We start from the raw sequence: 26,535 nt of genomic DNA on the forward strand, positions 1-26,535 counted from the left end.
AACCCCAAAACCCTATCCTTGGGCTATAAATAGCCCAAGAAGGTGAGGTTTTGGGGTTAATCATTCTTTCACACTCATATACACACACAACCACCTTACATTCATATTCATCTTCATCTTCCCAAAAATCTAGTTCTTACTCTCACGCCGGAGGCGCCGCGGGACTCCAACCCCCCTTCCGGTGTTGTTTTGTAGGAACCCAACCACAGCTACACCTCTACAGCGGCGAAGGATCCAGGACGGCGTCGAAGGAGCAGCCCCGCCACCAGGAGTTATCATTTGGCGCTAGAAGGAGGGGTCTCCATCCTTGGGTCTCGGTGCCCCTGGATTCGTCGTCATCAACAAACTCTTCAAAGAGTCCATTCATTCAAACTTGTAAGAATCCAAGCAACCCACCTTTTACATAAGCATGAATGTTGTTTATTTCGGCCATGTTTGCGTGTGCTTGTTATTTTAGGCCACGTTTGTGTGAGCCCGTTTTATTGATTTAAGCCACGTTTGTGTGAGCTATCGGTAATTTTAATCGTTATTGCTCTAGTTTGAATACGGCATTTGCGTTGTACTTCATCGTTGAATAGTGACATAAGATTGTTTGAGCTGTTCCCAGGGAGCTATTTGTTAGTTTTTCTTGTTATTCTGGGTAGTTTTTACAGATTTCATAAAGCAACCATAGATCGATATTCTCTGTGGCATATTGCTGTTATTTGTTGTTGGTATTGTTGAGAAATGACAAGGCCAGGAAAGAATACCTCTGGAAGACCATCTGCTAGTGCTCAAGTCCAGGAGCCGGACCACTCCCAGGCCCTTGACCCAGGAGCCGAGAGAGAAACGTTCGAGGAGCAACCACTACACACTCCCGTAGTGGAGAGAATTGTAAATACCAGGGATGCCAGGACCCTCATAGAGCTCAATCAGTACAAGTACACCAATGTCCCGGTAGCCGAGGAGCACATGGCCAACCTTACAAGCGATGAACTAGCAGAAGCAATCAGACTGTACAGACAGGAGCAGACCCGACTCCAAGAAGAAGCAGAACTAGAGGAGGAGCCGGAGGAATCCGGAGACTCCCAACAATCAAAGAGGTCTGTATTCGACCGCATTGGAGCCAAAGGAAAGAAAAGCAAAAAAGACCAAGGCAAGAAAGAAGCAGAAGCTGCTAAACAGAGAAAGTTGGAAGAAGTCCGGGAGCAAATCAGGAAAGAAGAAGAAGCAAAGCTCGAGCTAAAGATCCAAAAGAGAATGCAATTAGAAGAAGAGAAGCTGTTGACCAAGTCTAGGAGCAAAAGAGCCCGGAGAGACCCTACTCCGGAGCTGATTTCTGATGAAGAAGAAGAAGAAGAAGAGAAGCAGAAGGACCTAAAAGACATGATCTATGAATTGCAGAGGAAGATGGACAGAGACTCAGGAGTGGAGATTGGAGAAACACTAACTCCTTTCAGCCACTCCTTAGAAGCTATCCCCCGGCAGCAGAACTTGAAACATTACAACTTTGACTCCTTTGATGGTCTAGGAGACCCGGAGGAGCACTTGAACTACTTTGAGCAGATAGCGCAGATATACTACTACAATGACTTGACGAAATCAAGGTTCTTCGCTTCAACCCTTAAGGGAGGGGCCCAGAGGTGGTTCAGCAGAATCCCCTCCCGCAGCATCCACTCCTGGAAGGAATTTCGAGCCTCTTTCCTTAGGAGATTTCGGGCGAACAAAACGCACGATATGCACATATGTCACCTGGAGACGATCCGGCAGCACGACAATGAGTCCCTCTCTGCATACATGCGCCGGTTCCAGGAAGCAATCAATAAAGTTTCAAATCTGGATGAGAGGGAAGCTTTAAGAATCTTTAGAAGAAACCTGGACCTAGAGCACAACGAAAGGTATATTGTGGAGCTGATCAATAAGGAGCCGCAAAGTCTGGCAGCAGCTTATTTCATGGCTGCCAGATTCATTAAGGAAACAGATGTGCTCCAGGCAATAAGAATGACCCGGAATGGAGGGTCTAGGAGTAAAAATACTGATGACTGACCGAAAGGGGGTTACCATCAGGAAAAGAAATTCAAGCAAAGCAACCAAAGCCAAGAAAGACAAGCAAACCCAGTTTTCCAAAGACTCGGTCCTAAGCAGGAGTCGAACAGCGAACTAGGACCCATGAAGCAAGCTCGGGAGCCGAAGCAGGAGCCGGACTGGACTCCTCTTGATAAGTGGCATTTTATACCACTTAGAACGTCTTAAAATGGCTTAAATTGGTGTCTTGAAATCAAGTATTTTGTGTATTTGATGCGTTTTTCTAGTGTTTATGCATTTCAGGGTATTAGTTGCATTTCGGAGGGGGAATCATCAAGAATAAGCTTTGGCATGTGTTCACCATTGCGAGAGGAAAAGAACGGGCAGATTACGGCGAAGAAACGGAGCAAACCTGGATTTTTTCCAGTAGGGTCCTGCGCGCCCGCGCAGCAATGCTGAGCGGCCGCGCAGCAGCCTTGCGCGCCCACGCAGAAATGCTGAGCGGCCGCGCAGGGTCGGGGAAAAAGATAAATTATTTTAGACTTCTACTTCTGTTTGGCTTCCAACTTCTATGTAATCTGAGTTTTATGGGACTATTATATAAGTAGATTAGAGACGTTTTTCACACAGAGAATGAAGGAGATTATGTTTTAGATTGTGTTTTGTGCAAGACGCGAAGCAGATAAGGAAGAAGACCGATTTAGCACACTGCAGCGAAGAGGAAGCATATATTTGTGTGATTCTTGTTTCGTTGTAGCGTTGGATGCTAGTTTTCTTGCTTTGACTTATTTACTCTTGTGACGTACTCTGTTTTAATATAATTAGTTTAGTTATTATTTTCTTGTGTTGTTTATCATGATTTCATATGAACCCATGATGGCGATAAGTTCTATTATGGGCTAATCGTGATCATGGGGTTGCAACGGATTTATTATGGAATTCTTTAGTTAATTGTTTAATACTTTAGTGTGTGGTGATTGCATGATATCTAGTATTGGTTGTGCGTATTCGTCTTATGTGCGTCGCGAACATATAAGATAGGGTGTTAATCTCTTGAGAAGCAACGGTGGATCTTGAGATTTAGAACTTGCCATGCTAGCATAGGTTCATGTATGTTGTACATGATTAGTGGGTAACTCTAACAATTTTATTTGCCCTATATAATCAAAAGGAATAACTTGTGCTTAAATCGTTGTGTTGTCAATTTCTGTAGACATATAGGAACTCAACATAATTGATGACTATTCAACTTCTATCTTAATTGTGGATGTTTGGTAGAATGGTATTAGTACAATGAAAGTTGGCTTTTATCAGTTCCGTGTTATTCGATTAATATCATCACTGTCACATGCTAAAGGTAATAACAATGGCTATAGAAGGAAGTAATAATGAAGTTGTGATCTCATGAGTGTTTTATTATTGATAAATTGAAGTGTTAGTTAAGTGGTTAATTAAGTAGTTAATTATAGTTAATATTTAATCAACAATTTTAAGTGTTATCTTAACATTGAGAAGTAATCATACATTGGTGAGTGAGTTTAATTAGACAATAACTTAGTCTGAGTCTCTGAGGGAACGAACTAGAAAGTATTCTATATTACTTGCGAACGCGTATACTTGTGTGAATATTAGTGCATGTTTTCACCCTAACAAGTTTTTGGCGCCGCTGCCGGGGACTCAGCGTATTTGTTTAGTTTATGTACTTACCATCATTGGTCATTAGGACTCAGTGATTAGGACGTAGTAGTTAATTACTCTTTTCGGTTGTGTTTCAGGTACTTTAGCAAGCGTTTATGCAAACTCGTTCTCGTGCTCGCAAGAGGACCATAGATACAGCTGAGGAGAAAGACGAAGTTCTTGATACTCCGGAGAAGTTAGATTTTGAGGATTCGGATTCAGGAACTGAGCAGAAAGAACCAGTAAACATGGGAGATCATATTGTTCAAGCTGATCCAGCTCTTATGGATTTTTCTCGGCCTAAAATTGATGACATTCAGTCAAGCATCCTTCATCCGGCTATTCAAGCTAACACCTTTGAAATCAAGCCGGGCACTATTCAGATGGTGCAGAATTCTGTTTCTTTTGGAGGAGCGGCAACTGAAGACCCCAACATGCACATAAGGAATTTTGTCGAGATCTGCAGCACTTTTAAGTATAATGACGTGACTGATGAGGCTATCAAGTTGAGGCTTTTCCCATTCTCACTGAGGGATAAGGCTAAAGACTGGTTACATTCTGAACCAGTTGGGTCCATCACTACGTGGCAAGATCTTGCGCAAAAGTTTCTGGTGAAGTTTTATCCAATGGCAAAGACTGCTGCTATGAGGAGTGCTCTTACTCAGTTTGCGCAGCAACCTACAGAATCTATGTGCGAGGCTTGGGAACGCTACAAGGAAATGTTGAGAAAATGTCCACATCATGGAATGCCGGATTGGATGGTAATCACTGGTTTTTATAATGGTTTGGGGGCCCAATCTCGGCCCATGCTCGATGCAGCAGCTGGAGGAGCCTTATGGGCTAAAAGCTATACTGAGGCGTATAATCTTATAGAGACAATGGCTGCAAATGAGCATCAAAACCCAACTCAGAGGATAACGTCAGGCAAGGTCGCAGGTATTTTGGAAGTTGATGCAGCCACCGCTATTGCAGCCCAGCTCCAAGAGCTATCAATGAAGGTTGATTCTCTGGCTACGTATGGAGTTAATCAAATAGCTATGGTTTGTGAGCTTTGTGCAGGTTCTTATGCTACGGATCAGTGTTCTCTTGTCAACGAATCTGTTCAGTATGTGAATAATTATCAGCGACAACAGCAGCCTGTGCCAGCGACCTATCATTCTAACAACAGAAATCATCCAAATTTCAGCTGGGGAAATAATCAGAATGCTATTCAGCCACCATATCAGCAAGGAGTGAGTAAACAGTTTAACCCACCTGGATTCCAGCAACCACAGCAGTATGCTACAAGGCAATCATATCCTCAACAGGGAAGTGCAGCTGCACCTACTAGTGCTGATTTTGAGGAACTTAAGTTGTTGTGCAAGAGTCAGGCGGTTTCTATCAAGACCTTGGAAAATCAAATCGGTCAATTAGCCAATGCAGTGCTCAATCGTCAACCTGGCACTCTTCCCAGTGACACGGAAGTACCAGGCAGGAAGGAAGCTAAAGAGAAAGTCAAGGCTATTACCTTAAGGTCTGGAAAAGTAGCTGATGCTGAAAAGGCAAAAGAAGTTGAAGCTGAAGTTAGAGATGAAGAATCTAAGCAAAAGGAGAAAGTGGCGGAACCAAAGAAGACTACTGTTGAACACACTCTGCCTGAGGCTAATACAGGGGAGAAACAGCTCTATCCTCCACCACCTTTTCCTAAGAGATTGCAGCAACAAAAGCTGGATAGATAGTTCGGGAAGTTTCTGGAGGTGTTCAAGAAACTTCACATCAATATACCTTTCGCTGAGGCTCTGGAACAAATGCCTACTTATGCGAAGTTTATGAAGACTATTCTTTCAAGGAAGGTGAAACTAGATGACCTTGAAACCGTTACTCTCACGGAAGAATGCAGCGCTGTTCTGCAGCAAAAGTTACCACCAAAACTAAAAGATCCAGGAAGCTTCACCATTCCTTGCACTATTGGCAATCTAACTTTTGACAAGTGCCTTTGTGATTTGGGAGCAAGCATTAATCTGATGCCGTTGTCGATCTTTAAAAAGATGGATCTGCCTGATCCAAAACCCACATACATGTCGCTACAATTGGCTGACCATTCCATTACTTACCCAAGGGGCATAGTTGAGGATGTGCTCGTCAAGGTGGATAAGCTCTTCTTTCCTGCAGATTTTGTTATTCTGGATTTTGAGCAAGATAAGAAGATTCCCATAATCTTGGGGAGGCCTTTCTTGGCTACTGGCCGTACCTTGATGGATGTGCAAAAAGGGGAACTTACTATGCGGGTCCAAGATCAGGATGTGACCTTCAACGTATTCAAGGCAATGAAATTCCCTACAGAAGATGAAGAGTGCTTAAAAGTGGATGTGATTGATTCCGCAGTTACTTCGGAACTCGATCACATGCTAATGTCTGATGCATTGGAAAAGGCCTTAGTGGGGGATTTTGACAGCGATGATGAAGATAGCAACGAGCAATTACAATATCTGAACGCTTCTCCATGGAAGCGAAAGCTCGACATACCATTTGAATCTCTTGGTACTTCTGACCTTAAGAATGCTGAAGGGAAGCTCAAACCATCAATAGAGGAAGCACCTACCTTGGAGCTCAAACCATTACCTGAACACTTGAGGTATGCTTTTTTAGGTGATTCATCTATGTTACCTGTTATTATTTCAGCTGACCTTTCAGGTAGTGAGGAAGACAAGCTCTTAAGGATTTTGAGAGAATTCAAATCGGCTATAGGATGGACCATAGCAGACATCAAGGGGATAAGTCCTTCATATTGTATGCATAAAATTCTGTTAGAAGAAGGTAGTAAGCCAACTGTGGAACAGCAGTGAAGACTGAACCCGATCATGAAGGAGGTGGTGAAGAAAGAAATTCTGAAATGGCTAGATGCAGGCATCATTTATCCTATTTCTGACAGCTCGTGGGTGAGCCCCGTGCAATGTGTACCTAAGAAAGGAGGTATCACTGTGGTCGCAAATGAAAAGAATGAGCTCATCCCTACTCGAACAGTTACAGGATGGAGAGTATGCATGGATTATAGAAAATTAAACAAAGCCACAAGGAAGGATCACTTCCCTCTCCCATTCATTGATCAAATGCTTGACAGATTGGCGGGACATGAGTATTTTTGTCTTCTGGATGGTTATTCCGGATATAATCAGATTTGTATTGCACCAGAGGATCAGGAAAACACTACCTTCACTTGTCCATTTGACACATTTGCTTTTCGTAGAGTTTCGTTTGGGTTATGTGGTGCCCCGGCCACCTTTCAGAGATGTATGATGGCTATATTCTCTGACATGATTGGAAATAACGTCGAAGTGTTCATGGATGACTTCTCCGTCTTTGGACACTCATATGATGAATGTTTGAATAATCTGTGCGCCGTACTCAAAAGATGCATGGAAACTAATTTGGTGCTTAATTGGGAGAAATGTCATTTTATGGTGCGTGAAGGCATTATCCTTGGGCATAAGGTCTCTAGCAAAGGTCTGGAGGTGGACAAGGCTAAGGTGGGAGTCATTGAAAATCTTCCCCCACCTAATTCGGTGAAAGGAATCCGTAGTTTTCTCGGTCATGCGGGTTTTTATCGGCGATTCATCAAGGACTTTTCAAAGATATCTAAGTCGTTGTGCAATTTACTTGAGAAATATGTGTCTTTCAAATTTGATGATGAATGTTTGGCAGCATTCGAGACTCTCAATGAGAGTTTGATCACGGCACCAGTTATTACAGCACCAGATTGGACAGAACCATTTGAGATGATGTGTGATGCGAGTGACTATGCGGTAGGTGCAGTTCTGGGACAGCGTAAGAAAAATCTTTTCCATGTGGTCTACTATGCGAGTAAGACTTTAAATGGGGCCCAATTGAACTACACCACTACAGAGAAGGAGCTTTTGGCTATAGTCTTTGGCTTTGAGAAATTTCGATCTTATCTGCTTGGTACGAAAGTAACAGTATTCACTGATCATGCAGCTATTCGCTATCTGGTTTCTAAAAAGGATTCGAAGCTGAGACTCATTCGTTGGGTGCTTTTACTTCAGGAATTTGAGTTAGAGATCAAAGATAGAAAAGGTACCGAGAATCAAGTAGCTGACCATCTCTCTAGGTTGGAGAATCCCGATTCTACTTCACAAGATGGGACGTTAATCAATGAATCTTTTCCGGATGAGCAGTTGTTTGCAATTCAGGAGGAAGAACCATGGTTTGCAGATATTGTAAACTATCTTGTCAGCAATATAATGCCGCTTAATTTGACATCCGCTCAAAAGAAGAAGTTTCTGCATGAGGTGAAGTGGTATATATGGGATGAACCATATTTGTTTAGACAGGGAGCTGATCAGATCATCAGGAGATGTATCCCGTTCCGTGAGACGGAGGGGATATTACGAGACTGCCATTCCACGGTTTATGGTGGACACTATGGAGGTGAGAAGATGGCAGCTCGTATTCTGCAAGCAAGTTTTTTCTGGCCTACTTTGTTCAAGGATGCTCATCAGTTTGTTTTAAGGTGTGATCGTTGCCAAAGAGTGGGAAATTTGTCAAGGAAGGATGAGATGCCATTAAATGTGATGCTTGAAGTCGAGGTCTTTGATGTATGGGGAATCAATTTCATGGGGCCTTTTATCTCGTCTTGTAATAATCAGTACATCTTGCTGGCAGTCGATTATGTCTCAAAATGGGTCGAAGTTAAAGCCTTACCGACAAATGATGCAAAGGTAGTACTAAATTTTCTTCATAAGCAAATTTTCACAAGGTTTGGAACGCCTCGGGTAATCATAAGTGATGAAGGATCGCATTTTTGCAACCGTAAGTTCACTTCTATGATGCAGCGTTATAATGTGAATCATCGAGTAGCTACTGCCTATCATCCGCAAACAAATGGTCAAGCGCAAGTGTCTAACAGAGAGATAAAGCGCATTCTAGAGAAGGTTATTTGTCCGTCAAGGAAGGATTGGTCTTTAAAGCTCGATGAAGCTGTTTGGGCTTACAGAACAGCATACAAAACTCCACTTGGGATGTCACCGTTTCAGTTGGTGTACGGTAAGGGATGTCATCTACCGGCGGAGCTTAAGCATAAGGCCTACTGGGCATTGAAGAAATTGAACCTGGATTTAGATGCAGCTGGTAAGAAAAGAATGCTTCAGCTTAATGAACTTGATGAATTTCGACTGCAAGCGTACGAGAATAACAAAATGTATAAGGAAAAGGTGAAGAGGTGGCACGATAGGAAGCTACATCCTAAGTTATTTGTGCCAGGGCAACAAGTTCTTTTATTCAACTCTCGGCTCCGACTTTTTCCTGGGAAGTTGAAATCAAGGTGGTCTGGACCTTTTATTGTCAAAACTGTGTTTCCACATGGAGCGGTGGAAATTTTTGAGAATGATTCGGACCAAGCATTCAAGGTGAACGGTCAGCGGTTGAAGCACTACTATGGGGACATGGCAAACCTAGAGGTGGTTAGTGCCATTTTATTGACTACTTGAGAAAGGTACGGAACGTCAAGCTAATGACGAAAAAGAAGCGCTGCGTGGGAGGCAACCCATGAATTGTTGTTACAGGAACCCTTAGAAGTTAATAACCTATCCAAAAACACAAAAAAATCAGAAAACAGGGGCTGAAAAAAAAAATTTCCAGAGACCCTCTGCGCGCCCGCGCAGCTATGCTGAGCGGCCGCGCAGCTTGCTGCGCGCCCGCGCAGAAATGATGAGCGGCCGCGCAGGGGTCGAGTTCCAGAAATTTTTTTGTAGTTCAGAGAAAAAAAAAAAACAAAAACACAAAAAAAAAAACCCATCACAGAACATAAACCCACGAATTCTTTTCCCATTACCCCATGATTTTATCCCTCAACTCCACTCCTAATCTAATTTAACCTACTCCACACCCTATATATACATACACCTATCCTACATATCTCCCACAAACTTCCTACACTTAAACCCTCTCATAAATATCAAAAAATCAGTTCTTACACACTTTTATTCACAAATCAATGGCACCCAAGAGAGCACGAACTATTGACAGCAGCAACACAGTTCCTACTGCTGATTCATCAAGGGGTACTGCTGCAAGGCCTCGGTTAACTGATAGAGCTGCGGAGGAGGAGTACACTAGGCTGTTGGGGAAGCCGATTCTGAAGGAGAGGGGGTTTTTACCATCAGGGAGGGATGGTGAGTTGTTGCCCATGATTGCAGAGAAGGGGTGGATAGCTTTTTGTGAGTCACCCGAAGCAGTACCGATGAGTGTTGTTCGCGAGTTCTACGCGAACGCGAAGGCTGAAAAGAATGGGTTTTCTGTAGTTCGTGGGCTGACGGTTGATTATCATCCTGCGGCGATTCGCCGTGTGATTGGACAGCGAGAGAGGAAGCCCGAGGAGGAGAACTGGAATGAAAAGACTGCTGAGGATTTTGACTTGGATTTGATTTGTGCGACTCTCTGTCGACCGGGCACAGTTTAGAACCGCAGTCCAGCCAATAATGAGTATCGTCACTTTCCGGCGATCGCCATGAACAGGTATGCCCGTGCATGGAATGCATTTATATGTGCTAATATTTTGCCTTCTTCACATGCACACGAGGTCACAGTTGAGAGAGCACAGTTGTTGTGGGGAATTCTGAATGAGGAATACTATGTGGACCTTGGTGAGTTTATCTACCAAGGAATTCTGAAGTTTTTGAGGGGAGCAAAGCATATGAACATCCCTTATGCATCCACGGTTACGAAGCTATGTCGAGCAGTAGGAGTGAACTGGCCGGCTCATGAGCAGTTGCAGTTGCCAGCAGCTCCGATAGATTCTGGCACTCTGAATGGGATGCAGGAGTGGACCGGTGGTGAGCCTGAGGAGCATGGGCTGGGTTATCGTCTTCCAGGAGGACGTCCAGCACGAGGTGCTACTATGGCTAGGCCAGGGCGTGGTGAGGCTGGTTCTTCGAGAGCTCAGGAGGGTGCTGGGATGGGTGATGCCCAGTATAGGAGGCTTTCACGGCGGATGGATGCCATGTATGAGACGCAGAGCAGGTTTGCTCAGGAGCTCACTCTTGCGTTAGGGACTGCTTTTCGAGGCCTTGGAGCTGATATCCAGTGGCCAGTTTTTGGTGAGGACTCTGCATACCCGCCGCCTGATACTCCACCCACTGAGGGTGATGATGATGATGATTCCGAGTAGGTATACCCTGTGTTCCTTTCTACTACCGTCACTGGGGACAGTGAAGATTTTAAGTTTGGGGGTGGTAGTTAAGGAATATTTTGTGTGTGTCATATAGCTGCATATTCATGATAGTTAGTTCATATAGTTGCATAATTTTGCCATATAGTTTTTTTTATTTATATAGCTTTATTTGTTTGTCATATCATATAGCTCATGCATATACCATGATCCCTTTTGCAATGATTTATCGACTGAATTGTGATATTGATGCGAGTGTAGTGATAGCATTAAAGTGATATTAAGTTGTGTAGGTTGATATGCATGCTAGAAGCACTTGTATTTTCACTAAGTCTTAGAGAATGCTTAAGGGCTAGATTGTTGTTATGATCTGATTATTTTCGAGGATAATCTATTTATTATGCTTAGAATTTGATAATAGGTTCTTAGTGGTAAAGGCATGAAAGAAAAAAAAAAGAGAAAAAAAAATGGAGTAAAAATGGAATTTGTTGCTAGTTGTGGCTAGGCGTCAAATGGCTAGTAGCCGGCTCGCATGTTATGCGAGTAGTCTAGGGTTGAGCAAGATGGAGCGCAGAAATGCTGAGCGGCCGCGCAGGGTCGGGGAAAAGGATAAATTATTTTAGACTTCTACTTCTGTTTGGCTTCCAACTTCTATGTAATCTGAGTTTTATGGGACTATTATATAAGTAGATTAGAGACGTTTTTCACACAGAGAATGAAGGAGATTATGTTTTAGATTGTGTTTTGTGCAAGACGTGAAGGAGATAAGGAAGAAGACCGATTTAGCACACTGCAGCGAAGAGGAAGCATATATTTGTGTGATTCTTGTTTCGTTGTAGCGTTGGATGCTAGTATTCTTGCTTTGACTTATTTACTCTTGTGACGTACTCTGTTTTAATATAATTAGTTTAGTTATTATTTTCTTGTGTTGTTTATCATGATTTCATATGAACCCATGATGGCGATAAGTTCTATTATGGGCTAATCGTGATCATGGGGTTGCAACGGATTTATTATGGAATTCTTTAGTTAATTGTTTAATACTTTAGTGTGTGGTGATTGCATGATATCTAGTATTGGTTGTGCGTATTCGTCTTATGTGCGTCGCGAACATATAAGATAGGGTGTTAATCTCTTGAGAAGCGACGGTGGATCTTGAGATTTAGAACTTGCCATGCTAGCATAGGTTCATGTACGTTGTACATGATTAGTGGGTAACTCTAACAGTTTTATTTGCCCTATGTAATCAAAAGGAATAACTTGTGCTTAAATCGTTGTGTTGTCAATTTCTGTAGACATATAGGAACTCAACATAATTGATGACTATTCAACTTCTATCTTAATTGTGGATGTTTGGTAGAATGGTATTAGTACAATGAAAGTTGGCTTTTATCAGTTCCGTGTTATTCGATTAATATCATCACTGTCACATGCTAAAGGTAATAACAATGGCTATAAAAGGAAGTAATAATGAAGTTGTGATCTCATGAGTGTTTTATTATTGATAAATTGAAGTGTTAGTTAAGTGGTTAATTAAGTAGTTAATTATAGTTAATATTTAATCAACAATTTTAAGTGTTATCTTAACATTGAGAAGTAATCATACATTGGTGAGTGAGTTTAATTAGACAATAACTTAGTCTGAGTCTCTGAGGGAACGAACTAGAAAGTATTCTATATTACTTGCGAACGCGTATACTTGCGTGAATATTAGTGCATGTTTTCGCCCTAACACCTTTCAACATGACCCGTGAGGAAATCTTGAAAGAAGTCAAAGACAAGCCTTTCTATTATCCTCCGAAGCCAATGCAAACTCCTCCGGAGAGCAGGCCCTACAATAGGCAGTGTGATTATCACGAGACCCATGGCCACAAGACCGAGAATTGCTTATCACTCAAGTACTTCATTGAGGACCAAGTGAAAAAGGGGAATATGAACAAGTACTTAGTTCGGGACAACAGCAGAGGGGAAGCGCAGAAGAAAGGAAAGAATGTAGTCAATGTGGTCCTAGGCGGATCCTACTCCCCACCCCGGAACCCGGACTTCGGCGAAGAAGTACTTTCAATCCAATCACTCCCAGGCCTGGTGATATCCTTCAGCAGCAAGGACTACGAAGGAGTTAACCCTCATCACAATGCAGCTTTGGTTGTCACTCTAGACATTTTCGATAATGAAGTAAGAAGAATGCTCATAGACAATGGCTCCTCTGTAAATATCCTCTTCAAGCACACAGTGGATAGAATGCAATTAGGGAACGTCCGCTCAAATGAATGTCGAGAAGACCCACTCTATGGCTTCGGCCACAACTTAGTCCCAATCCAAGGAACCTTGTATCTGCCAGTCATCTTTGGATCTGCTCCTAACCAAGTGACTCATGTCATCAAATTTTATGTGATAAATGCTCCTTCTTCATACAACGGAATCATTGGAAGATCAGCTCTAACCATGATACAAGCAATAACTTCAATTTCCCATCTCAAGATTAAGTTCGCAACCCCGACAGGAGTCGGGGAAATTAAAGGAGATTACAGATTTGCTGAAACATGCTACAACCAGGGGTTAGTTATGGCAGAAACCCACCAAGATAACAAGAGGAAGGCTACGGTCCTTCGCAAGCAACAAAGCATGAAGAAGCACCGACCCCGGATAAGGGAAGAAGCGAACAAAACAAGTCCAGAGGAACTGGCAAGCAACCAAGTCATGGTACTGGACAAGACAAGTCGAGTCCTAGAACAACCTCGTCCTACCATGCAAGCAACCAAATAACCTGAACAAGCAAACATCTATTTGAAGAAGAACTCTGAGGCCCGAATTCATCAAATGGTTTCAAACAAAGAAAAAGCAAAGATCGAGGCCGCAGTCGAAACAGAAGAAGTCGAAGTAAATGAAAGCAATTCAAGCAAAAAAGTGAAGATTGGGTCAGGACTCGAGGAGTCCTTCAAAGAGAGATTAGTATCCCTTCTCCGGGAGTATAAAGATGTTTTTGCCTGGAGTCCAAGGGACATGCCAGGACTACATGAATCCATAGCAATGCACAGCTTGGATGTCAACCCCAACAGGAAGCCAGTAAAACAGAAGAGAAGAAACTTTACTCCAGAGAGGCAAAGAGCCATTGACGAAGAAGTAGAAAAACTACTCAAGGCAGGAATCATCAAAGAAATCAAGTATCCGGAGTGGCTAGCTAATGTGGTCATGCTTAAGAAGTCCAACGACAAATGGAGAATGTGTGTGGACTACACTGACCTAAATGATGCATGCCCGAAGGACCCGTATCCTCTTCCAAATATTGATCAACTGATAGATGCCACCTCAGGACATGTAATGCTAAGTTTCATGGATGCCTTCTCCGGATACAACCAGATAAAGATGAACCCGAAGGACATCCCTAAGACAGCATTCATAACTCATAGAGCAGTCTACGCTTATGTGATGCTACCCTTCGGCCTTACCAGCGCAGGATCCACTTACCAAAGAACCATGAACAAGATATTCAAGTCCCAGATTGGGAGAAATTTAGAGTGCTATGTCGATGACATGATTTCCAAATCAACAACTATACCAGGGCACATGGAAGATCTGAAGGAATGCTTTGAAAATCTAAGAAAGAACCAACTCAAGCTAAACCCGGAGAAATGCACCTTCGAAGTAGGAGCAGGCAAGTTCCTAGGATTCATGATCAGAAAAGAAAATAACATCAAGGAAAGCATTCATTACAAATTCACCGGACTAAACGACCCCGGAACAAAGTACAAAAAATTACAAGAATCAAATGTATTCGACAAATATTAAGTTCACAAGAATAAAGTCAAGAGTCCGGAGCGCTGGGAGGAATGAAACTGGGACAGGGGCCGTCAAATGGCTCCGGTTCTCCCAACCCGAGCTCAATATCTTCTTTCGCCTTGATGAACTCGGAGACGAAGCTATCCCAATCGGCCTCCGGATTAGTCTTGATGTGTCGCTCAGCAACCAACCAACATCTAGCTATCTCCGGAGCACCAGCATTGGCAAGAGCCCTATCATACTCCTCAGATCTTTTAAATTCATCAATAACATCAGCCTCCGGATGAACAGCAGACATTTGCCTCCGGAGCTCAGCCAACTCGAATTTTAGGTCAGAAACCTCCTTCTCCACATTATCAGCCCGGATAGTCACTTCATCCAGATGCTTGTTCAACCCGGACAAAGAATTATCCTCCGCAATGATTTGGTCCCGGAGCCGGCTAATCTCAGCATCCTTATCAGCAACAGCGCTCCGGAAACCTTTGATCTCATTGTAAGCAAGAGAGGCGGATCCGGCCATATACCCACCAAGCTGCAAAAGACAGATAAACTTAGAAAAATATTCCAAGTCAAACTAATACAATAAATAAGAAGGGAAAGAAGAAATACCTGACCCCAGAGCCGGGAACACTCCTTCATAGTGGCATCAAATCCGGACCCATTCATCTTACTCCACTGAGATTGAGTTGGAATCCCAGCCATGAAGCGAGCCACCTTCTCCTCCAGCTCCGGACCACCTTCATCCGGACAATCTTCATCAACTGCTTTACCTTTGCCAGCCCCGGACCCAGAGCCATCTTCATAATTTTCAGTCCTGGGAGGTTTCGACCCAAGAGTCCGGAGCCTCTTCCTCCTCCGCCCAGAATCAGCACCCGGAATCTCCCCAATAGGACCTAGATCCTCAAGATTATCAAACTCATTCCCCATATCCAGATCAACATTGTGCTCTGGAGTAGATTGGTTCACAGGAACTTCAGGCTCCGGATTAGGGACCACATTACTCTGGGAGCCTTCCTCCACAGAAGCATTTGATCCGGACCCACCACCAGCAGTCTTCTTTGGCAACTTGAAAGCTTTACCAAGACCTTTCAATGCATCACTGTACGCTGAAGACGACATGTCCGGATTGTAGTGAGGCAAACCTGCAAAGGATCAAAGCAAAAACACAAGTCAAAACTAGTACAGAATCAAGGAAAAGAAAGACATATAAGAAACACATAAAAGGTCCGGACAAAAAGAGAAAGTACTTACACCCTATTCTATGCATAGTCCTATACATCATAAAAGTATCCCGGGTCATTTGAAAACCCAAGCATTCACAAAATGCAAAAATCATCCGGAGCGCATCTCCCCGGAGAACATCCCTTCGGAACCTAGTCCGGACTCCTCCCGCAGCTATATACGGAAGATAAAACAAATCCAAGCCCCTCAGCATGATAAGCTCTCCATTCCAATGCTTCAAAGAAGACTGCTGAATCACTGGCCTATAAGAACCCCCATAACCGCACTCAGAAGCCCGGAACCGAAGCTCATAAAGAGGAGTCTGACCGGACCGGACCAAATGAAATAAGTGATGCCATAGTTTAAAAGTGGGCTGAACTTTAAACTTATTGCAGGTGGCAATAAACCAAGTCATCCATTTTATACCGTTGGGCGTAATCTGGATCGGAGAAACCTTATATATATACTTGCACAAGTGCTTGAGAAACAAGTGCCAGTGCGGGTTCCATCCGGACCGGAGATGCTCCAGCCATACCGGAACAAACCCATCAGTCGGCCTATGACAAATCCTTTCCTCCGGAGTCGGCCACCTCCACTCAATCCGTCGATCCAGTTGAAAGGCAGCCCGGATGGAAGAATCCTACGCCTCATGGTCCAAGGCAGCGTATTCCTCCTTCAACTCATAGGGCTTCTTAGCCACTATGCTACCGGCAAACTTCCTATCCAACTCTTCCTGATTGTAAAGCCCCGGAGCCGCATTCTGCTGCCTAGCATATCCGGACCTAATGTTCCTATAATAAAAGCTATCCTCAATCTCCTCACTCTTCATCATGAAATACCCGAGGTTCTCCACCCAGAGCCCCTCCGGACTACATGGTACCTTCCTCGACGAGATCTTAGCAACCGAAAGCTTCGTTATGGCCTCAGAGTCCGAAGTAGAAGCTTTCCTCCCCATTTCAATTCGCTCAGAATTACCAGAATACTCAGAATCCGAACTAGAAGGCCCCAGATAGCAAGTTATGTAGGCCTTGGCAAGAGCTTTAGTCCGGACCATAAACCTAAAACAAGTGACAAAAGTTAGTCTAAAACTCCTACAGTTTATTTATCTTTGAAGCTACATGGTCCGGACTACCCTATTATTCATTTTCCTCACAAGTTAAAAGCGAGAGTCCGGAGACCCAACAAAGAGCACACCCCTAAACAGGCGCTCCAGACTGCAAAAAACCCCGAACCAAACAACCAAAACTAACCCATTACTCCGAACTCAAACAACACACAAACACATAAAAGAAAACCAACTGCAAATTCCAAAACCTAGCCTATTAGTCCGGACTAAGTATCCAAGTCCGGACCCTAACAGAAAACCCTAATTCCAGAAACAATATCAATACAGAATCAAACACCAAAATATAGACAAAAACACACATATACACATATATATACAAGAACATCCAACAATAACCGAAAAAGAAAGCATACAATCTTTGGCACACACACAAAACAAAATCAAACAATAAACTGAAGGAAAGAAAGCAAGAAAAAGGAGCTAACAAATGAAGATATTACGGAGAGGTTGGAGAAGACCAGGCAGCGCCGACACAACACCAAATAAATCCCGAAGGAAAAGCTTCGAAGGAATTGAGAAGTGAAGGAAGAGAGCAAAGAAGAAATTAGAGAAGGTAAAAAACAAAAGAAAAGATACAGGGTCTCCTTTTATAGAGGTGGTGAAACCAAAACACTCTCGCCACATGGCACAATCCAGTTCGTCCATCAAAACTGTAATTAAAGACAAGTAATGATGAGACACGCCTCTCAAAATTTTTACAGCTGTAATAATTCAAATAATTGGGGGGAAAACCCCCAAAACCGTTTCAACTTCCAAGTCCGGACTGGGGGGACAGAAAAGCTCAACTCCTGCTAAATACAACCACCTTAGTCCTGATTCGCTGAACTCACCGCACTCCGGACTGGGGGGACAGAAAAGCTCAACTCCTGCTAAATACAACCGCCTTAGTCCTGATTCGCTGAACTCACCGCACTCCGCACTGGGGGACAGAAAAACTCAACTCCTGCTAAATACAACCGCCTTAGTCCTGATTCGCTGAACTCACCGCACCCCGGACTGGGGGGACAGAAAAGCCCAACTCCTGTTAAAGACAACCACCCTAGTCCGGACTCGCCGAACTCAGCGCAATCCGGACTGGGGGGCAAGAAAAGCTCAACTCCTGCTAAGGACAAACACCTTTGTCCTGATCCGCCGAACTCAACGCAATCCGAACTGGGGGCAAGAAAAGCTCAAGTCCTTCAAACAAAACAATCAAAGGCTCATATTCCTCAAACATACCCAAATTCACTCCCCCATCCAGAAAATCTGCATAAGGGAGTGGGGGGCACATGATAGTACATATAGCTCCTGGGAGGGCCACTCCTAGGCCTTCAACTCCACACAGCTCCTGAGAGGACTACTCCTAAGCTCCTAACTCCATATAGCTCCTGGGAGGCCACTCCTAGGCCTCCAACCCCGTACAACTCCTGGGAGGACTACTCCTAAGCCCCTAACTCCACGCGACTCCTAGGAGGAGTAGTCTCGTGCAGCACCACTCCCAACTAGAGCAGTCTCGCAAGCAGAACCCTGATAAACCCCAGCACGTGAGACGTTGGCCCAAGCACGTGATGGGGACAACTATCACACATCAATCATGGGAATAATCAGGGCACGTGTCAGAGGATCCTCAGAACATTCCTCGACTAGTTCCGCACTGACACGTGTAAAGCATCCACTCCCGCCAGGTGTCCTCCGCTCCCAGAACCAATGGCTACGATTCGAAGGTACCAACCCCAAAACCCTATCCTTGGGCTATAAATAGCCCAAGAAGGTGAGGTTTTGGGGTTAATCATTCTTTCACACTCATATACATACACAGCCACCTTACATTCATATTCATCTTCATCTTCCCAAAAAGCTAGTTCTTACTCTCACGCCGGAGGCGCCGCGGGACTCCAACCCCCCTTCCGGTGTTGTTTTGTAGGAACCCAACTACAGCTACACCTCTACAGCGGCGAAGGATCCAGGACGACGTCGAAGGAGCAGCCCCGCCACCAGGAGTTATGACCCAGCACGTGAGGCACAATGCCGAAACGCATGATAGGGACAGCTGTCATTCATCAATCATGAGCACAATCAGGACACGTGTCAGGAGATCCTTAGAACATTCCTCAACCGCTCCCATCCTGGCACGTATAAAGCATCCGCCCCATCCAAGTGTCCTCCTCTCCTAGAACCAACGACTACGGTTCAAAGGTACCAACCCCAAAACCCTATCTTTGGGTTATAAATAACCCAAGAAGGTAAGGTTTTGGGGTTAATCATTCTCTTACACTCATATACACACACAACCGCCTTGCATTTTACTCTATCTTCATCTTCCCCAAAAGCAAGTTCTTACTCTCACACCAGAGGCGCTGCGGGACCCGAACCCCCTTCCGGTGTTATTTTATAGGAGCCCCACGACAGCTACACCTCCACAGCGACGAATGATCCAGGAACGGCGTCGAAGGAGCAGCCCCGCCACCAGGAGTTATCATTTAGCGCTAGAAGGAGGGGCTCTCCATCCTTGGGTCTCGGTGCCCCTGGATTCACCTTCATCAGCAAGTTCTTGAAAGAGTCCATTTTTTTAACTTGTAAGAACCCAAGAAATCAAACCCTCTCATAAATATTAATATTGTTTATTTAAGCCCCGTTTGTGTGTACTCGTTATTTTAGGCCACGTTTGTGTGAGCTCTGTTTTGTTAATTTAAGCCACATTTGTGTGTGCTATTGTTCATTTTTATTGCTTTAGAACCCCGATTTTGCTATAGTTTGCATATTGCCTTTGTGTCCTAGAGCACAGCTGCACTCGTTCTACCATATTGTTAAACAGTCCCAGAAGATTGCTTGAACTAGTCCAAGAAAGCTGTTTGTTATTGTTCTGGATAGTTTTTGCAATTTTTGAAAAGCAACCTTGGATCGATATTTTTAATTGGAATTTTTTGTTAGTTGTTGTTGGTATTTTTGAGACTATGGCAAGAGCAGGAAAATATACTTCTGGGAGACCCTCTGCTAGTACTCAGGTCCAGAAGCCGGATTACTCCCAGGCTCATGACCCGTGAGCCGACCAAGAAATATTCCAGGAGCAACCATTGCAACACACTACAGTTATGGAGATGATAGCAACACCCGAGATGCCGGGAGTCTTATTGAGTTGAACCAATACAAGTACACTAATGTCCCGGTGGCTGAGGAGCATATGGCCAACCTCACAAGTGATGAGCTGGCATAAGCAATCCGACTCTACAGGCAGGAGCAAGCCCGGATCCTGGAAGAAGCTGAACTTGAGGAAGAACTGGAGGAATCCGGGGACTCCCAGCAATCTAAGAGATCTGTCTTTGATCGAATTAGAGCTAAGGGGAAGAAGAAGAACAAAAAAGATTCGGGCAATAAGAGAAACAGAAGCGGCCAAGCAAAAAAGGTTAGAAGAGATGCATGAGCAAATCAGAAAGAAGAAGAAGCAAAGCTCAAACTAAAGATATAAAGAAGGATGCAGTTAGAAGAGGAGAAGCTATTGACCAAGTCCAGGACTAAGAGGACCCGGAGGGATCCTACTCCGGAGCTCATTTCTGATGACGAAGATGAGGAGAAGCAGAAAGATCTAAAGGATATGATCTATGAATTAAAAAAGAAAATGGACAGAGACTCAAGAATGGAAATTGGGGAAACTTTAACTCCTTTCAGCCACTCCTTGGAGGCTATTCCCGGAAGCGGAACCTAAAGCACTACAATTTTGACTCTTTTGATGGTCTGGGTGACCCAGAAGAACACCTGAATTACTTTGAGCAGATCGCGCAAATATACTACTACAATAACTTGACAAAGTCTAGGTTCTTCGCATTAACTCTTAAGGGAGCCTAGAGATGGTTCAGCAGGATCCCCTCCCGAAGCATCCATAGTTGGAAGGAGTTTCGCGCAGCTTTTCTTAGGAGGTTCTGAGAAAACAAGACACACGAAATGCTTATGTGTCGTATCTTGTTTAGCAAGCATGGCATGAGTGTCGTATCTAATACATATATCCTTAATCTAATTAAACATGCAACTTTATAAACTATTCTACACATACATTCATCATATGTGCATATATATGTAAAGTGCAATAAATAAATGTGGTTGGTTATGGCTTTATCCTTTGTGATCTTCATCAAGCTAATGACAAAGATCTAGGTCAATCTAAGGTGAAAAATAAATACAAGCTAACTATGATATGTCTTCTTTCTTGTATTATTTCCTTAGATGGCCTCCATGTGGGATTACCTTTGATCTTCAAATCTTCATGTCTTCATGTACATTACAAGAATGAAATACAAAAATTAATCTAATGAACTTACAAGAAGAACTCGAGTTACATTCGAGATTTAAAAATTATAAAATTAAACGACATGCAAGCCTTATTTAAAAAATCAAAACCATTAACCTAAGGTCATAAGCCATAACCATCCACCATGCTCAATTAACACATAAGAATATGTTAAAACACATTATATGATCTTAACATATCATACCCATCATGATCTAATCATAAAAACAAAATATGGAAAAAATCAGAAAAATCATAATCAAATTCTGAAAACATTAAATCGCTGATTATAGAGTCTTAACAACGTCAAACGCCTTACAGATCAGTGGATGATAGCTTTTTCTATCAGTTTCGTTCAGACGCTCGATTCCATATGAAATAGCCTATTCGGTTGCCAAAATCGGACACCAAACCCAGATTCCGCTGCATCCGATTCAGAATCGCATCAAATACGATTTATAAATAAGAACAAACACAAAACATGTATATATCAGTATATATACATATTATATAATCAACTTATGGGTATACAACTCTCATGAATATCATATATTCAAAACATATACATACATACGCATATATAAACATAACAACATGTAAAACATACAAAATCGCAAACATAACAGTCATGAAATATTGTATACATGTTATCATCATAAAACCAGTAAACATATAAATGAATTAAACACTTTTTGCAAGTAGCTCTGATGCCATTGAAGGGTTTCGAGCACATAAACGCAACGGAAACAGTAATTAAAAATGTGAAAAATCAGAATTTTCGAAACCCACCGCAGGATCCATGCAAAAAATAAATATTTAATTCGTAAATCAAACTGTTTACCTTAAGAAGCTTTACAAATTGGTTGACTAATGGAGATTGAAAGCTTTTTCAATCACCACGCATCCCGCTCTCGCGATCTACGCTCTATCGGTATCCACACGAATGCTTGAACGCAAGGATTGATTGTGAACTAGCACAAACTCGTTTCTTCTTGCTCTCTCCATCTTCTCCCTTGGTGGCTAAGGTTTTAGTAAAAGTTTTGCATGCAAAATCAGCCACACAAGAAATATTATATAGAGAGTATAATAAGGATTATAACTCTTAACTAATTAGGAGTTATTATTAATTCAAAATTCCTATTTGTATAATAATTAAGTCACACTTAATTATTTAACAAATGAATTTCATAATTAATATTAGTAAATTCGAATATCAATATTTATCTAATTAATTAAGTCATACTTAATTAATATTATAAATAATTCGAATCACTTTAATATAATTTAAATCCAATTTAAATTAAATAATCTTTCAAGCATTCTTAGTGTGTGACCCTATAGGTTATTATTACGTTGACAACGAATTTTAAATCTAATTTAAAATCGTAAACAATGAGCGGCATCTAGTAATACATCATTGCTACCCAAGTAATAATAATGAATCGGTGATCGATTAAACCTTTCGTGAATAATGTATAATGTAATATAATCCCTTTAACCAAATATTATAGATAAACTAGAGGCATGTAATATGTCATCCTCATCATAGTTTAATCTAAGTTTCCTTGATCAATGAGTAGACTATCATATCAAATCAACATTTGAGTGTGGCCACACATTTCATAGTCTAGCTCACACAAGAGGCCAATAATATCACTCATAATAGGAGGGTTAAATCCCATCTAGATCATTTATATTTCTCATACGATTCATAATATACCCAATGTCCATTTTTATCATTACCCAGTCAAGGACAACTTTTAATGGAATCAATGTATATTAATTATCGTATAGAAATATAATGACTGCAGGTCTAAGGACCATTACATTATTATCACCGTGAAAATTACTTATGACACAACAGACATGTAGAATCTCATATTGGGTCTGTCCAACACCATGTACATATACATCTTCCTGTGTTTTTGACTTTAGTATCATCATACCTATGACCAATAAGATGTGATCATCAGTCAACGAACACACCAGTCTTAATGCATTATTATTGTCCCTTAATAATAATACTCGACTAGGGACCTTTAGGAATATTGATACTATTCTCATAATCTCATTTCTAAGTCACGTACTTAGACATATAGAATTGCATATCATATTCCAAGGACATTTATTAATCTAACATTTATATTGCAGTAAATTAAGAATTAATAAATTATAAAAAGAATAATCGATAGAACATAAACATTAATAATCCTAATGTCTTAAACTAAAACATCATAGTGTTGTCTCTAGGGCACAAACACTAACAATCTCCCACTTGCACTAGAGCCAATCACCCATATATCTAATACTCCAAACCCGGTTCAGAAGTTTGGGGCTCACAACACACACCACAATATATAAACTTGTATATAAAATATTATATACATTGACCCTTCTTTACACAACCACGGATCGCAACAGGTTCAAGTATGAAAACAAGCCACAACCTTATCTTTATTACATCGTATTAAAACCCAACTAGTTCAACTTACAACTGATAATGATATCGTTCTTACAATCTTGCATAACTCATTTACAATATAAAGCTCCTGCTAGCTCGATCCAACTTAACCTAAAATCCTAGCTCACACATTGGACTAGGAATCCTCGTTACCAACAATTTCCTTTTTAACTGTTGAAAACATAAAAAGGTTGGCAAGTGTAATAACCCCAAAAAATTTGGACTTTTTGTAATCCTTATGAATAGTGATTTTGCTGATTATGTTGTTTAAGAAAACTTTTCATGCCACACTATGTAGGAGTTCTTTTATTGATATTCTGAGATCTTATTAGTACTCCATATGGTATATAAGTGTATGTAAAGATCGTCAGAATCCAAATTTGAATACTTTAATTTTTCCCGAAAATCCACCAGATACCGAAGGAATTGAGTATAAGGTAACATGATTAAAAGGATTTAAATTCAAGGATTATAAGAGAGGATCATAAAAGGAATATAAAATATTGAGAAAGGTTTAGGGGAACCCAATTAATAAGATCCCGGATATGGTCCCTCAAACGACAAACGAGAACGAAAGATAAGAGAACTGTATAACAAGTAAGCGGTCATTAGCCAAGTAATTAAGGGTTAATCAAAGAGGTTAGTAGATGATGATGTCATCACACCGCAAAGGGAAGACAAGTGTTAAAAAGATGACACAAGCTTGATGACATAAGCATGACAAATGGGTTTTGTTTTGTTGGTTGATTTTGGGCCATGGAAAATTAACCCTGGTAAAAAGCTAAACAATTATCAAGACAAAAAGAGAAACAACCAAGCATAATTTCATAAAACAAAAGAAGAGAAGTTGACTTTTGCTTCTAAGAACAAAAGCTCTCGGCCAAAACAATATCAGAAACTTCAAACTTCCATATCTCCTTCAATGCTCACTCAAATGTTGTGTTCTATAGCATCACAGACGTTATGAGACGCAAGTTATACCCTGAAATGCAAAAACACTAGAAAATGCGTCAAATACACAAAATACTCGAGTTCAAGAAACCAATTCAAGCCGTTATGAGACGCTCTAAGTGGTATAAAATGCCACTTATCACACCCCCAAACTTAAATCGATGCCTGTCCTCAAGCATCACAGACTCAAACTCAGAATAAAAACATGCATAAATGCAATTGTATGAATGCAGCGATCCTCTCGCGATGACTAAACCAACCAACACATGACATGTCAACAAATTTAATTAGGCGACTAAAGATCAATCAAATCACGCAAGCTAATATACAACTAGAAACGTGATGTATGCGAATGCTTAACATATATGCTTCAAAACTAGATCAATCACCATAACTTAATTATCCTCACGGCAATCACAAGCTTATACGAAGAATATATTCTAGACACAAAATGACTTATAACACTATAAGATTATTGGAGTTTATTACGGAATCATGCTTTTATTTAACACATAAATAAATGCTTATTTGATCGTGCAATGAGTGAGGTCCACAAAAGACTTATGCAATGGTACCCATTTAGCGAGCGTTAGGTTAGCGGATCCCAGACAATAAAAGCCTTAGATCACTAGGCACAAAGTCCCCTAAGAACTTAATAACTCGAATACCAAAGAGCTCACTCGTGATCAATTGTGCATTAACCATATTTTTCTTCTTTTCTTTTTTTTTTTCTCTTTTTCTTCTTCTTTTTTTTTCTATTTCTGACCAAGTGCATTTCGCTCCATCTTGCTCAACCCTAGACTACTCGTATACAATATGAGCTGGCTACTAGCCATTTGACGCCTAGCCACAACTAGCAATGAATTCCAATTTTTATCTCCAATTTTTATCTTTTCATGTCTTTTATCATTAAGAGCCTATCATGTATTCTAAGCATAAGTAATAGATTAACCTCAAAAACCATCAAATCATGACAACAATCTAGTCCTTAAGCATACTCTAAGACTTAGTGAAATTACAAGTGTTTCTAGCATGCTTGTCAACCTAACAAGATTCAACATCACTCTAATGCTATCACTACACTCACATCAATATCACATATTAATCAGTAAAGCAACACAAAGGGATCATGGTATATGCATGAGCTATATGACATTATAATTAAAGCTATAAAATAAAAAAATACTATATAAAAAAAACTATATGGAAAAAATATGCAATTATATGAACTAAACTAACATGAAAATACAACTACATGACACACACACAAATATGTTCCTTAACTACCACCCCCAAACTTAAAATCTTCACCATTCCCAGTGAAGGTAATAGAAAGGAACACATGGTATACCTACTCAGACGAATCATCGTCATCATCATCATCACCCTCGGAGGGTGGAGTGTCAGGAGGTGGATAAGCAGAATCCTCACCATAAACGGGCCATTGGATGTTGGCTCCAAGGCCTCTAAATGCAGTCCCAAGTGCTTGGGTGAGCTCCTGCGCAAACCGACTCTATGACTCATATATCGCATCCATCCTCCTGGAAAGCCTCCTGTACTGGACATCAGCCAATCCTGAACCATCTCCTCCCTGGGCTCTCGAAGATCCTGCCTCTCCCTGAGCCTGACTGGGCCTAGCGATGGTAGCACCAGCTACTGAAACTCCTCATGGAAGGTGATACCCCAAACCATGTGGCTCGGGCTCTCCACCCGTCCACTCCTGCATCGCATTCAAAGTCGATGAATCAATAGGAGTGGCTGGCATTCGGCAGCTGCTCATACGAAGGCCACTAAACTCCAACTGCCTTACAAAGCTTCGTGACAATAGAGGCATACGGGATAGAGTATTGCGATTTCCCCCTCAAAAACTTCAAAATCCCTTGGTAGATGTA

General features: G+C 41.8%; 1 non-coding gene across 1 annotated transcript; it reads right to left on the reverse strand.

Annotated features, from left to right (window-relative positions):
• Nucleotides 1-4,322: 4,322 nt before the first annotated feature.
• Nucleotides 4,323-4,429, reverse strand: LOC141675596 (small nucleolar RNA R71). Its single transcript, XR_012556240.1, has one exon. It is a non-coding gene; the product is annotated as a small nucleolar RNA R71 (small nucleolar RNA).
• Between the last annotated feature and the right edge of the window lie 22,106 nt (nucleotides 4,430-26,535).

The sequence above is a fragment of the Apium graveolens genome, chromosome 7 (assembly GCF_009905375.1).
Source record: "Apium graveolens cultivar Ventura chromosome 7, ASM990537v1, whole genome shotgun sequence".
Taxonomy (NCBI): Eukaryota; Viridiplantae; Streptophyta; class Magnoliopsida; order Apiales; family Apiaceae; genus Apium; species Apium graveolens.